Below are 16,157 nucleotides of genomic sequence, written 5' to 3'. Positions count from 1 at the left end.
ATTGGACTTCAACTCAATTAAATTATTCTACCATTAAAAAAGAAATTTTAAGTATTGTTATTTGTATAAATAAATTTCAATCTGATCTTTTAAATAAAAAATTTTTACTTCGTATTGATTGTAAATCTGCAAAAGAAGTTTTGCAGAAAGATGTCCAAAACCTTGCCTCTAAACAAATTTTTGCTCGATGGCAAGCGCTTTTAAGTATTTTTGAATTTGACATAGAATATATTAAAGGTAATGATAATAATATTCCAGACTTTCTAACTAGAGAATTCTTACAGAACAATGGGAAGAAAGAAGGATAAAGGGAAAGAAATTAAACAAGATTCCGGCTCCCCAACTAAAGCTCTTTCTAAGCACTCTGAAGATCTTAGTAAAACCTCAAACACTAAAACCACTTCTCCTAAAGACCTTAAAAAATGGATTGAGAAACTTTCTCAATCTCCTGAAGTAATTAAAGCACTGCAGGGAATGGCATCCTCTTCCACAGAGGACCCAGGTATGTCTTCTAAATCTAAAGCGATCGTATCCGCTCATGATACGGCTACTCTGTCTCAAACGGTAGACAGTAAAGAGTTATCAAATCCGTTGATGGCTGTGGATTTGCCAAAAATCCAATATAAATCTACTGGTAATATACATAAATGGTTTGATAAAAATTTATTTGATTTTGAAATCGAAGTTGAGGATGGTTATAATCATAATAATCCTTGGCAAATTATAAAAAATTATTATCCTGAGAATTGGTTTTTTATGCCAACAGACTTGTCAAAACCTCAGGCCTATTATAATAATATATTATTAGATACTGAATCAGTAAACATCAAACATACTTTTGATAAAAATGGAATAATTTCCTATTCTTCTATAAAAATAAAACGCGTCATCCATCCTAAGGATTGGCCCGTATCTTCCTTAACAACGCCAGTAAAATTTAAAGGATTACATAAATATAATATGAGTTATAATTATTTTGACTATAAAAAAGCGTGGGATACGATATTTTGTCTTCAAAATCCCACCACTACTCATTCATGGTTAATATATTTTGATCAAAATATACGCACTGATTTAAAAATCCCAAATTGGTTTAAACGATGGTGGCAATTTAAAGGAATATCCGAGGAAATCATTCCTCCTGATATCCATTATTTGTACCAGTTCTTTAAAACCCATTATAAACCTAAACCTGAAGAAGTTCATATTCCTTCTTTAATGTATTATTGTATGACCTTCTTTACTCCATGGGTATATCAATGGTATTTTGACTATCAGTATGTTCCAGGAAGCCAAATTCCCATGATAATAAAAAGACATAAAATAAAATGGTGGGGATCATTCAAGAATTCCACTACTGAACATAAAATTAGTCAATGGATCCGCAATAAATTATCCAGCCCATCTAAACCAGCTTTAACCTATGCCCATACATTAGCTATTCAGGATAACCCCCAGTTTGGTATCCAAAAAGCCCAATGTCAGGCCCGGTTAGCTGCAGCCAAAACAGCAGAAGAATATAGATTGATCTGTCAAGAGATGTCTGAACAACTCTCAACCAGTTCAAATCAGCCCATAAAACCATCCACCAGTAAAGCCCAAAGTGCATCCTCCAGTAAATCTTCAAACACTACACACCATAAAGGCAAGGGTAAAATCGTTTTACCATCATCCTCATCATCTAGTTCATCTAGTGACGAAAGTAATGACAGCGATATCATAAAAATCCAAAGTAAAGCAGGTAAAAAAGAAAAAGAAAGAAAAAAGAAGTTAAAACAGAAAGAAAAAATAAAAAGAAAAGAAAAGCTAAAAAAGAAAAAGAAGGACACATCATCGTCCTCATCTTATTCTGAATCATTGTAAACAGGCAGAAGGAACCTTATTCCTTCACTCTTTGTAAAACACCCAACCAAAGTGGCACACAAGTTTTTAGTAAAAGGCCAAAGGACAGCTCGGCACAGCCAAAATCCACTCAGCTACAGTAAATGTCCACTCGCCAACAGTAAAGGTCCACTCGCCAACAGTAAAGGTCAACTTGGCACAGTAAAAGCAAACAGTAGAGATTCTCCGACAGAGACTACTATTCACCAACAGTAAAAGCAAACAGTAGAGATTCTCCGACAGAGACTACTGTTCACCAACAGTAAAGGCAAACAGTAGAGATTCTTCGACAGAAACTACTGTTCACCAACAGTAAAAGTAAATAGTAAAGATTCCAAGATTTTTATTTAAGGGAGCCTTTTCCCCTTGTGAAGGCATCGAATGTAAACTCATAATACAGCATATACTCCAATATAGGCGTGGTTATTCTATCCCTAAACTATCTCCCTCCTTTCCCAGTTAGATTGTAAAGGATTCAAGTGTGGAAAGTCTTAAAATTATTGTAAGTTAAAACTAGTTTAAGTTTATCATTTAAAGTTTAATTTTTGTATTTAAATATTGTAATAATATTTTGTTATTTCAATTATTTATTTTAGTAAATATAAATTGCTACTTATTAAAGCCCTGTTAAAGGCTTCATTCTCTTCTCCCTCCACACTCTGACTTAGTTCTGGGGATCCCAGGCTAAGGTTGCAGGAACCCTAAACCTTAATTAAAATAAAATCAATTAAAATTGGTTGAGTTAATTGATAAATATTAAACTGATTTGAATTTTGATTGTTGTATAAATATGCTCTGTGGTTGCACCTTAGTGTGATCTTCCACATCAGAAATATCATTTTGTATGTTTATAAACAAATACTATTTAAATTAAAATTCTTTGGTATATCAGCTGGAAACACATAACCTCCTGGTTTTTATCATTGCACTTGATAAACAAGGGAAACCTTGTGCTACAACGCTACGTACCAAGATAATAGTAATGATTTATATGATTATAAATCCTATTGATAATAGTATATTATTTGACATATATATTAATGATATCTTGATTAATATGTATATTGATAATGATCGTTGTTTAGTTCATGCTTATATAGGTTTTAATATGTATGATATGTTTATTAATTTATAAAACTAAATCTGAGTAATTAAACGGTCCTTTTCTCTCTTTTGTTGAATGTTTATTAATTTATAAAACTGAGTCTGAGTAATTAAACGGTCCTTTTCTCTCTTTTGTTGAATGTTTATTAATTTATAAAACTGAGTCTGAGTAATTAAACGGTCCTTTTCTCTCTTTTGTTGGTATCAGTTAAACGGTCCTTTTCTCTCTTTTGTTGGTATCAGAGCCAAATTGGTATACATATAAAGACTCCAATTTATAATATATCATAGGTTGTCTTGATATGGTTCCATTGAACTATACACCTAAGATCCATTTGAGATATCAGATACAGTAAGTGGCCTATTTTTGAACCCGTGTGTAAGTCCCGATTGGTAGGGCAGTTGAAGGGTATAACCTGGCCGAGTTCTTGAGATATCATAACCGGACTTAGATCGGTGTAGTATAACCGGACCACTGTCATTAAAATCTATGCTATCTTATAAAATGGATCCTTTATTATGTAGATCGGCTAGTAGTAATAGATCTAAAGACTCAGATAACTCCGAAATTAAAAGGGTAATAAATAGAAATGAATTAATTTTACAGGATTTTAGTAAAGCTATTGATGAATGGGAAATACCTAAAGTTGATAAAGAACAAATTTATAAAATTTCTAAATTTAATTTATTTAAAACTGATTATGTAATTAAAACCGAAGAAAGAGATTTCCAATTAAGTAAACCTTTTGAACGTATAACTCTTTTGTCTTCTAAAACTTTGCAACATCATAAAAGTAAAAAATATAAATATATTCATATAGGATTAATTCAAGTTGGAATAAAACCTTTAACCAGAGAAGGATTAAATACTAGTATTCTTGCAGTAGTACGAGATGCTAGATTTTTAAATTTTCAAGATTCTTTATTAGGATCAGTTGAGACTAGCTTAAGTGAAGGACCGATCTCTTTTGAGATCTATCCATATATGACTGTCTCATTAAATGATTTAAATATTTTAGAAAGTATAGTTTTGGAAATTAAAACTCATAATTATAAAATGAAGCAAGGATCAATTCCTATAGCTTTAATTTATAAAATTCATTATAAGGCAATGAATTCAGCTTTTGGTACTAAATATAAATTACAACCTAAAATTGGTGAAACAAGATTTCTTCAAACAGACCTGACTAAAACAAACACAGTAATTCCTAAAACCATCCAATGGAAAGATATAACACTTCCAGATGAATGGATTTTAGAGGGGGTTGTGCCTCCTCCAGTTATTGATCAAATAAAACCAAATGTCAATTTGCAAAAAATTGAACAATTTGAAGATGGTAAAGTAACTTTAAAATTTAATCGCAGTCAAAGTATGAGGTATGCAGGGTCATCTTCCTCCATTACAACGGATGAAAATGATAAACCTAGTTCATCCATACCTTCTGTGATTTATGCTAAATATAAAGAACCTGAAAGTAAACCCATTATTCAAACCTTAGTCAAACCTAGGTATTCTACCTCGGACATTCCAAATAAAATGAAAGGTGTTGATTATAGTAATTCTATTCCACAGGCAGTTTATAACCCTGTAGATAATTATGTTAATCAACAATCAAACTTAGTAAACTCATCACCAGAATCACCAACAGCTTCAGCTATCACTGAAAACGTTAGTGAAATAAATAGAGAATTAAATGTTCTTAGTAAAGATGATATTGAAAAAGATCTAATAAAAGAAGTTTCTAAAATAAAAAATTTATTAAAAATGAAAACCATATTAAAAACTTATACTTTTGAAGAATTAAAACTTGAATATTTAGAATATAAGATACATAACCAAACTGATATTAAATTCTTTGATTGGTATGAACTAGTTAAACAATCTGATAAAAGTTTAAATCCAATCACTGTTAGGGATAAAAGACCAGAATGGATAGTAAATGAACAAACCATAAAAAGTGATTTTCCTCCTAAAACAATTAGTAAATTAAAATATCAAGACAATGAAATTATTTGTGCACCTTATAAAATTGCTCAAGATAATGATGTAAATAAAAAAGTAATTGAACAAAATAACTTTAGTAATGCAAGTTTAATTTGTTTAAACTCACAATTAAAACGTATAGAACATATGCTCGACGATAAACCTTTCGTTATGGAAAATATAAAAGGTAAAGAAATAGTAAAATCTCACATGTTTAAACCTTACCAAATTTCTCAGTCGAGTAAAAAAGAATTTGTAAATAAATTAAAAGATCAATTAAGTAGAATTCAGGTTAGTTCTGCGACTATTCGACAAGTAGCTCCTGACACTCCTCAAGCATCTGTAAATATGATAGAAGAAAACACCAACTCTGATGTTAGTGAACCTGACTCAGAAAATATTAAACAATTTGAAATCAATCCTATAAATCATCATAGAGAAATAGTAAATAGAGCACCAGACTTAGGAATTGTTGATAAACCTAATACTATATCTCAATTTAAATATAATGCTTCAACAATTTATGAATGGAACATAGATGGTTTAAGTGAATATAATATCTTAAGTATTTTACAACAAATGACAATGGCTGCAAATGCTTATAAAACACAGTCAATCGTTTCTGATAAGGCTATAGCAGAAATCTTAATTGCTGGATTTACCGGTCAACTTAAAGGATGGTGGGATTATCATCTCATTGATCAACAACATTTAGAAATCCTAAATTCAATCCAAATAGATGATGAAGGTGAACCTATATATGATGAAAATGGTGAAGTAATTCAAGATGCAGTGTCATCTTTAATTCTCACTATTTCACTTCATTTTATAGGAGATCCATCTCACTTAAAAGATAAAAATGCAGAGTTACTTAGTAATTTAAAATGTAGACATTTAGGTGATTTTCAACATTATAAAACGACTTTTCTCACTAGATTAATGTTAAGGGAAGACTCTAATCAAAGCTTTTGGAAAGAAAAGTTTTTAGCTGGATTACCTTATTTCTTAGGAGAAAAGGTTAGAAATCATATTAAACAACAACATGGCCAACCTATACCCTATAGTAAATTAACCTATGGACAATTAATTAGTATAATTCAAAAGGAAGGTTTACAAATATGTCATGATCTAAAACTTCAAAGAAAGATAAAATATGAAATGCAAAAAACTAAAAAAGAATTAGGATCTTTTTGTAAACAATTTGACTATAGTATAACTTCTCCACAGAAATGTGAGGGCCAATGTTCTAAAACAAATAAACCTAAAAAATATTATAGAAATAAATACTCTAAAAAACAATATAGATCTACACCTAGTCAAGATAAATTTTATAGTAAAAAGAGAACAAAATCTTCTTATAGAAACAAAAATAAACAACCTTCTAAATCTACAACTAAAACTTCTTATAAAAATTTGACTTGTTATAATTGTGGTAAAAAAGGGCATACATCTAAATTTTGTAAATTTAATAAAAAATTACATGAATTAAATTTGGAAGAAAATGTTTTAAATAAAATATACGAACTCTATATTGATTCGGATTCCTCGGAATCTGAGACTAATGAAAGTGAAAATCAAATTGATGAATTAGGAACTACTACAAGTTATTCCAGTTCATCAAAATTTTCTTTAAACATGTTATCTAAAGATCAAAGTAATTTATTAACAGTAGTTAATGAAATTGAAGATCAAGAAACTAGAGCTAAACTTCTTAAAAAACTAATAAAAAGTTTTGAAGACGAAGATGACATAAAAAATATTACTCCTAAAATTCAGTCTAATACTTATGATTTAACTACCATTTTAAATAAAAATAAACCTAAAAAGGTCGATATGGATGAATCTACTAAAGAATTATATAAAGAAATTAAGATGCTAAAAAATGAAGTAAAAGAATTAAAAACCCAACTTCAACAAAACTCTAAAAAAAATAAAAATACTAGAATCCCAACTTATTTCTAGTTCTTCCTCAGAAGAAGATGAACCAGCGAGTAATTTAAAAATAAATGACTTAGATGAAGATATAGACTGTAATTTTCTCAATTTATTACAAGAAATCACTTCACGAAAATATTTAGTAAAAATAAACATCCAAATAAATGATTTTGTGATAAATGCAATTGCACTCTTTGACACAGGTGCAGATTTAAACTGTATAAAATCTGATCTAGTTCCTAAAAGATATTGGTTAAAAACTAGTGAAAAATTAAGTACAGCCAACAAATCTAAACTTGAAATTATAGGAAAAACAGATGCAATAATCATAGATCAAGCCTTAGAAATAAACACAGTATTTTTACTTTCACCTCAGATAAATTATATGGTAATATTATGCACTCCATTTATAAATCTCATCACACCATATTCAGTTAAAGAGGATTGTATTAAATTTAAAATAAAAAATTGCAAGGCTCAACTAGAATTTACGGAAAAACCTAAAAAGAAACAATTAAATTTATTAAAAGCTCATTCAATTAAAATGTTAGAAATAAATTCTTTAATCAAATCTAAAGAAGAAAACTTAAAAGATTTGAAAAATAATGCATGTTTAAATAGAATTAAAAACCAATTAAATTCTGATGATATCCAAAATAAAATCTCAACTCTAAAAAATTTTATGGAAAACAAATTATGTGCTGACCATCCAAATGCTTTTTGGAATCGTAAACAACACATAGTGGACTTACCATATGAAAAAGATTTTGATGAAAAAACCATTAAAACTAAACCTAGACCAATTCAGATGAGTCCTGAATTGATTAACCATTGTAAAAATGAAATTCAAGATTTACTTAATAAAAAATTAATTTCTAAATCTAGAAGCCCATGGTCTTGTGCAGCTTTTTATGTAAATAAAAACGCTGAAATAGAACGAGGTGCTCCCAGATTAGTAATAAATTATAAACCATTAAATACAACTTTAAAATGGATTAGGTATCCTATTCCAAATAAAAAAGATCTATTAAAGCAACTCTATAATGCAAATATTTTTAGTAAATTTGATATGAAATCTGGCTATTGGCAGATTCAAATTGACCCTAACGACAGATATAAAACAGCATTTACAGTTCCATTTGGTCAATACGAATGGAATGTAATGCCTTTTGGATTAAAAAATGCTCCTTCTGAATTTCAGAGGATCATGAATGATATTTTTAACCCATATTATAAATTTTGTATTGTTTATATTGATGATGTGCTTATATTTAGTACAACTCTAGAAGATCATTTTAAACATTTAAAAACATTTTGTATGATCATCGAGAAAAATGGTTTAGCATTAAGTAAAGCTAAAATGGATTTGTTTAAAACTAAAATAAGATTTTTAGGACATCATATAGAACAAGGTATGATTCAACCTATAGAAAGAGCACTTGTTTTTGGTGAAAAATTTCCTGATGAAATTTCTAATAAACCCCAATTACAACGTTTTCTTGGTTGTTTAAATTATGTAATTGATTTTTATCCAAATTTAAATTGCATGATAAAACCTTTACATAATAGACTTTGTAAAAATGCTGGTCCTTGGACAACTCAGCATACTCAACTAGTAAAAAAGATAAAATCATTAGTAAAAAAAATCCCTTACTTATATATTCCTGATCCTAATGCTGTTAAAATTGTTGAAACTGATGCTTCTAATATTGGTTATGGCGGCATTTTAAAACAAAAAATTAATAGTAAAGAAAGAATAATCCAATATACTTCAGGTCATTGGACTTCAACTCAATTAAATTATTCTACCATTAAAAAAGAAATTTTAAGTATTGTTATTTGTATAAATAAATTTCAATCTGATCTTTTAAATAAAAAATTTTTACTTCGTATTGATTGTAAATCTGCAAAAGAAGTTTTGCAGAAAGATGTCCAAAACCTTGCCTCTAAACAAATTTTTGCTCGATGGCAAGCGCTTTTAAGTATTTTTGAATTTGACATAGAATATATTAAAGGTAATGATAATAATATTCCAGACTTTCTAACTAGAGAATTCTTACAGAACAATGGGAAGAAAGAAGGATAAAGGGAAAGAAATTAAACAAGATTCCGGCTCCCCAACTAAAGCTCTTTCTGAGCACTCTGAAGATCTTAGTAAAACCTCAAACACTAAAACCACTTCTCCTAAAGACCTTAAAAAATGGATTGAGGAACTTTCTCAATCTCCTGAAGTAATTAAAGCACTGCAGGGAATGGCATCCTCTTCCACAGAGGACCCAGGTATGTCTTCTAAATCTAAAGCGATCGTATCCGCTCATGATACGGCTACTCTGTCTCAAACGGTAGACAGTAAAGAGTTATCAAATCCGTTGATGGCTGTGGATTTGCCAAAAATCCAATATAAATCTACTGGTAATATACATAAATGGTTTGATAAAAATTTATTTGATTTTGAAATCGAAGTTGAGGATGGTTATAATCATAATAATCCTTGGCAAATTATAAAAAATTATTATCCTGAGAATTGGTTTTTTATGCCAACAGACTTGTCAAAACCTCAGGCCTATTATAATAATATATTATTAGATACTGAATCAGTAAACATCAAACATACTTTTGACAAAATCATACTTTTTTATAGTCAAAATAATTATAACTCATATTATATTTATGTAATCCTTTAAATTTTACTGGCGTTATTAAGGAAGATACGGGCCAATCCTTAGGATGGATGACGCGTTTTATTTTTATAGAAGAATAGGAAATTATTCCATTTTTATCAAAAGTATGTTTGATGTTTACTGATTCAGTATCTAATAATATATTATTATAATAGGCCTGAGGTTTTGACAAGTCTGTTGGCATAAAAAACCAATTCTCAGGATAATAAATTTTTATAATTTGCCAAGGATTATTATGATTATAACCATCCTCAACTTCGATTTCAAAATCAAATAAATTTTTATCAAACCATTTATGTATATTACCAGTAGATTTATATTGGATTTTTGGCAAATCCACAGCCATCAACGGATTTGATAACTCTTTACTGTCTACCGTTTGAGACAGAGTAGCCGTATCATGAGCGGATACGATCGCTTTAGATTTAGAAGACATACCTGGGTCCTCTGTGGAAGAGGATGCCATTCCCTGCAGTGCTTTAATTACTTCAGGAGATTGAGAAAGTTCCTCAATCCATTTTTTAAGGTCTTTAGGAGAAGTGGTTTTAGTGTTTCAGGTTTTACTAAGATCTTCAGAGTGCTCAGAAAGAGCTTTAGTTGGGGAGCCGGAATCTTGTTTAATTTCTTTCCCTTTATCCTTCTTTCTTCCCATTGTTCTGTAAGAATTCTCTAGTTAGAAAGTCTGTAATATTATTATCATTACCTTTAATATATTCTATGTCAAATTCAAAAATACTTAAAAGCGCTTGCCATCGAGCAAAAATTTGTTTAGAGGCAAGGTTTTGGACATCTTTCTGCAAAACTTCTTTTGCAGATTTACAATCAATACGAAGTAAAAATTTTTTATTTAAAAGATCAGATTGAAATTTATTTATACAAATAACAATACTTAAAATTTCTTTTTTAATGGTAGAATAATTTATTTGAGTTGAAGTCCAATGACCTGAAGTATATTGGATTATTCTTTCTTTACTATTAATTTTTTGTTTTAAAATGCCGCCATAACCAATATTAGAAGCATCAGTTTCAACAATTTTAAAAGCATTAGGATCAGGAATATATAAGTAAGGGATTTCTTTTACTAATGATTTTATCTTTTTTACTAGTTGAGTATGCTGAGTTGTCCAAGGACCAGCATTTTTACAAAGTCTATTATGTAAAGGTTTTATCATGCAATTTAAATTTGGATAAAAATCAATTACATAATTTAAACAACCAAGAAAACGTTGTAATTGGGGTTTATTAGAAATTTCATCAGGAAATTTTTCACCAAAAACAAGTGCTCTTTCTATAGGTTGAATCATACCTTGTTCTATATGATGTCCTAAAAATCTTATTTTAGTTTTAAACAAATCCATTTTAGCTTTACTTAATGCTAAACCATTTTTCTCGATGATCATACAAAATGTTTTTAAATGTTTAAAATGATCTTCTAGAGTTGTACTAAATATAAGCACATCATCAATATAAACAATACAAAATTTATAATATGGGTTAAAAATATCATTCATGATCCTCTGAAATTCAGAAGGAGCATTTTTTAATCCAAAAGGCATTACATTCCATTCGTATTGACCAAATGGAACTGTAAATGCTGTTTTATATCTGTCGTTAGGGTCAATTTGAATCTGACAATAGCCAGATTTCATATCAAATTTACTAAAAATATTTGCATTATAGAGTTGCTTTAATAGATCTTTTTTATTTGGAATAGGATACCTAATCCATTTTAAAGCTGTATTTAATGGTTTATAATTTATTACTAATCTGGGAGCACCTCGTTCTATTTCAGCGTTTTTATTTACATAAAAAGCTGCACAAGACCATGGGCTTCTAGATTTAGAAATTAATTTTTTATTAAGTAAATCTTGAATTTCATTTTTACAATGGTTAATCAATTCAGGACTCATCTGAATTGGTCTAGCTTTAGTTTTAATGGTTTTTTCATCAAAATCTTTTTCATATGGTAAGTCCACTATGTGTTGTTTACGATTCCAAAAAGCATTTGGATGCTCAGCACATAATTTGTTTTCCATAAAATTTTTTAGAGTTGAGATTTTATTTTGGATATCATCAGAATTTAATTGGTTTTTAATTCTATTTAAACATGCATTATTTTTCAAATCTTTTAAGTTTTCTTCTTTAGATTTGATTAAAGAATTTATTTCTAACATTTTAATTGAATGAGCTTTTAATAAATTTAATTGTTTCTTTTTAGGTTTTTCCGTAAATTCTAGTTGAGCCTTGCAATTTTTTATTTTAAATTTAATACAATCCTCTTTAACTGAATATGGTGTGATGAGATTTATAAATGGAGTGCCTAATATTACCATATAATTTATCTGAGGTGAAAGTAAAAATACTGTGTTTATTTCTAAGGCTTGATCTATGATTATTGCATCTGTTTTTCCTATAATTTCAAGTTTAGATTTGTTGGCTGTACTTAATTTTTCACTAGTTTTTAACCAATATCTTTTAGGAACTAGATCAGATTTTATACAGTTTAAATCTGCACCTGTGTCAAAGAGTGCAATTGCATTTATCACAAAATCATTTATTTGGATGTGTATTTTTACTAAATATTTTCGTGAAGTGATTTCTTGTAATAAATTGAGAAAATTACAGTCTATATCTTCATCTAAGTCATTTATTTTTAAATTACTCGCTGGTTCATCTTCTTCTGAGGAAGAACTAGAAATAAGTTGGGATTCTAGTATTTTTATTTTTTTTAGAGTTTTGTTGAAGTTGGGTTTTTAATTCTTTTACTTCATTTTTTAGCATCTTAATTTCTTTATATAATTCTTTAGTAGATTCATCCATATCGACCTTTTTAGGTTTATTTTTATTTAAAATGGTAGTTAAATCATAAGTATTAGACTGAATTTTAGGAGTAATATTTTTTATGTCATCTTCGTCTTCAAAACTTTTTATTAGTTTTTTAAGAAGTTTAGCTCTAGTTTCTTGATTTTCAATTTCATTAACTACTGTTAATAAATTACTTTGATCTTTAGATAACATGTTTAAAGAAAATTTTGATGAACTGGAAGAACTTGTAGTAGTTCCTAATTCATCAATTTGATTTTCACTTTCATTAGTCTCAGATTCCGAGGAATCCGAATCAATATAGAGTTCGTATATTTTATTTAAAACATTTTCTTCCAAATTTAATTCATGTAATTTTTTATTAAATTTACAAAATTTAGATGTATGCCCTTTTTTACCACAATTATAACAAGTCAAATTTTTATAAGAAGTTTTAGTTGTAGATTTAGAAGGTTGTTTATTTTTGTTTCTATAAGAAGATTTTGTTCTCTTTTTACTATAAAATTTATCTTGACTAGGTGTAGATCTATATTGTTTTTTAGAGTATTTATTTCTATAATATTTTTTAGGTTTATTTGTTTTAGAACATTGGCCCTCACATTTCTGTGGAGAAGTTGTACTATAGTCAAATTGTTTACAAAAAGATCCTAATTCTTTTTTAGTTTTTTGCATTTCATATTTTATCTTTCTTTGAAGTTTTAGATCATGACATATTTGTAAACCTTCCTTTTGAATTATACTAATTAATTGTCCATAGGTTAATTTACTATAGGGTATAGGTTGGCCATGTTGTTGTTTAATATGATTTCTAACCTTTTCTCCTAAGAAATAAGGTAATCCAGCTAAAAACTTTTCTTTCCAAAAGCTTTGATTAGAGTCTTCCCTTAACATTAATCTAGTGAGAAAAGTCGTTTTATAATGTTGAAAATCACCTAAATGTCTACATTTTAAATTACTAAGTAACTCTGCATTTTTATCTTTTAAGTGAGATGGATCTCCTATAAAATGAAGTGAAATAGTGAGAATTAAAGATGACACTGCATCTTGAATTACTTCACCATTTTCATCATATATAGGTTCACCTTCATCATCTATTTGGATTGAATTTAGGATTTCTAAATGTTGTTGATCAGTGAGATGATAATCCCACCATCCTTTAAGTTGACCGGTAAATCCAGCAATTAAGATTTCTGCTATAGCCTTATCAGAAATGATTGACTGTGTTTTATAAGCATTTGCAGCCATTGTCATTTGTTGTAAAATACTTAAGATATTATATTCACTTAAACCATCTATGTTCCATTCATAAATTGTTGAAGCATTATATTTAAATTGAGATATAGTATTAGGTTTATCAACAATTCCTAAGTCTGGTGCTCTATTTACTATTTCTCTATGATGATTTATAGGATTGATTTCAAATTGTTTAATATTTTCTGAGTCAGGTTCACTAACATCAGAGTTGGTGTTTTCTTCTATCATATTTACAGATGCTTGAGGAGTGTCAGGAGCTACTTGTCGAATAGTCGCAGAACTAACCTGAATTCTACTTAATTGATCTTTTAATTTATTTACAAATTCTTTTTACTCGACTGAGAAATTTGGTAAGGTTTAAACATGTGAGATTTTACTATTTCTTTACCTTTTATATTTTCCATAACGAAAGGTTTATCGTCGAGCATATGTTCTATACGTTTTAATTGTGAGTTTAAACAAATTAAACTTGCATTACTAAAGTTATTTTGTTCAATTACTTTTTTATTTACATCATTATCTTGAGCAATTTTATAAGGTGCACAAATAATTTCATTGTCTTGATATTTTAATTTACTAATTGTTTTAGGAGGAAAATCACTTTTTATGGTTTGTTCATTTACTATCCATTCTGGTCTTTTATCCCTAACAGTGATTGGATTTAAACTTTTATCAGATTGTTTAACTAGTTCATACCAATCAAAGAATTTAATATCAGTTTGGTTATGTATCTTATATTCTAAATATTCAAGTTTTAATTCTTCAAAAGTATAAGTTTTTAATATGGTTTTCATTTTTAATAAATTTTTTATTTTAGAAACTTCTTTTATTAGATCTTTTTCAATATCATCTTTACTAAGAACATTTAATTCTCTATTTATTTCACTAACGTTTTCAGTGATAGCTGAAGCTGTTGGTGATTCTGGTGATGAGTTTACTAAGTTTGATTGTTGATTAACATAATTATCTACAGGGTTATAAACTGCCTGTGGAATAGAATTACTATAATCAACACCTTTCATTTTATTTGGAATGTCCGAGGTAGAATACCTAGGTTTGACTAAGGTTTGAATAATGGGTTTACTTTCAGGTTCTTTATATTTAGCATAAATCACAGAAGGTATGGATGAACTAGGTTTATCATTTTCATCCGTTGTAATGGAGGAAGATGACCCTGCATACCTCATACTTTGACTGCGATTAAATTTTAAAGTTACTTTACCATCTTCAAATTGTTCAATTTTTTGCAAATTGACATTTGGTTTTATTTGATCAATAACTGGAGGCGGCACAACCCCCTCTAAAATCCATTCATCTGGAAGTGTTATATCTTTCCATTGGATGGTTTTAGGAATTACTGTGTTTGTTTTAGTCAGGTCTGTTTGAAGAAATCTTGTTTCACCAATTTTAGGTTGTAATTTATATTTAGTACCAAAAGCTGAATTCATTGCCTTATAATGAATTTTATAAATTAAAGCTATAGGAATTGATCCTTGCTTCATTTTATAATTATGAGTTTTAATTTCCAAAACTATACTTTCTAAAATATTTAAATCATTTAATGAGACAGTCATATCTGGATAGATCTCAAAAGAGATCGGTCCTTCACTTAAGCTAGTCTCAACTGATCCTAATAAAGAATCTTGAAAATTTAAAAATCTAGCATCTCGTACTACTGCAAGAATACTAGTATTTAATCCTTCTCTGGTTAAAGGTTTTATTCCAACTTGAATTAATCCTATATGAATATATTTATATTTTTTACTTTTATGATGTTGCAAAGTTTTAGAAGACAAAAGAGTTATACGTTCAAAAGGTTTACTTAATTGGAAATCTCTTTCTTCGGTTTTAATTACATAATCAGTTTTAAATAAATTAAATTTAGAAATTTTATAAATTTGTTCTTTATCAACTTTAGGTATTTCCCATTCATCAATAGCTTTACTAAAATCCTGTAAAATTAATTCATTTCTATTTATTACCCTTTTAATTTCGGAGTTATCTGAGTCTTTAGATCTATTACTACTAGCCGATCTACATAATAAAGGATCCATTTTATAAGATAGCATAGATTTTAATGACAGTGGTCCGGTTATACTACACCGATCTAAGTCCGGTTATGATATCTCAAGAACTCGGCCAGGTTATACCCTTCAACTGCCCTACCAATCGGGACTTACACACGGGTTCAAAAATAGGCCACTTACTGTATCTGATATCTCAAATGGATCTTAGGTGTATAGTTCAATGGAACCATATCAAGACAACCTATGATATATTATAAATTGGAGTCTTTATATGTATACCAATTAGCAGATCTAAATCGTTTGGCTCTGATACCAACAAAAGAGAGAAAAGGACCGTTTAATTACTCAGACTCAGTTTTATAAATTAATAAACATATCATACATATTAAAACCTATATAAGCATGAACTAAACAACGATCATTATCAATATACATATTAATCAAGATATCATCAATATATATGTCAAA

This window comes from Jatropha curcas, chromosome 5, assembly GCF_041381405.1.
Source record: "Jatropha curcas cultivar XTBG-Jc1 chromosome 5, XTBG_Jcur_1.0, whole genome shotgun sequence".
NCBI classification, from domain to species: Eukaryota; Viridiplantae; Streptophyta; class Magnoliopsida; order Malpighiales; family Euphorbiaceae; genus Jatropha; species Jatropha curcas.
Note: the sequence above shows the minus strand (reverse complement) of the source record.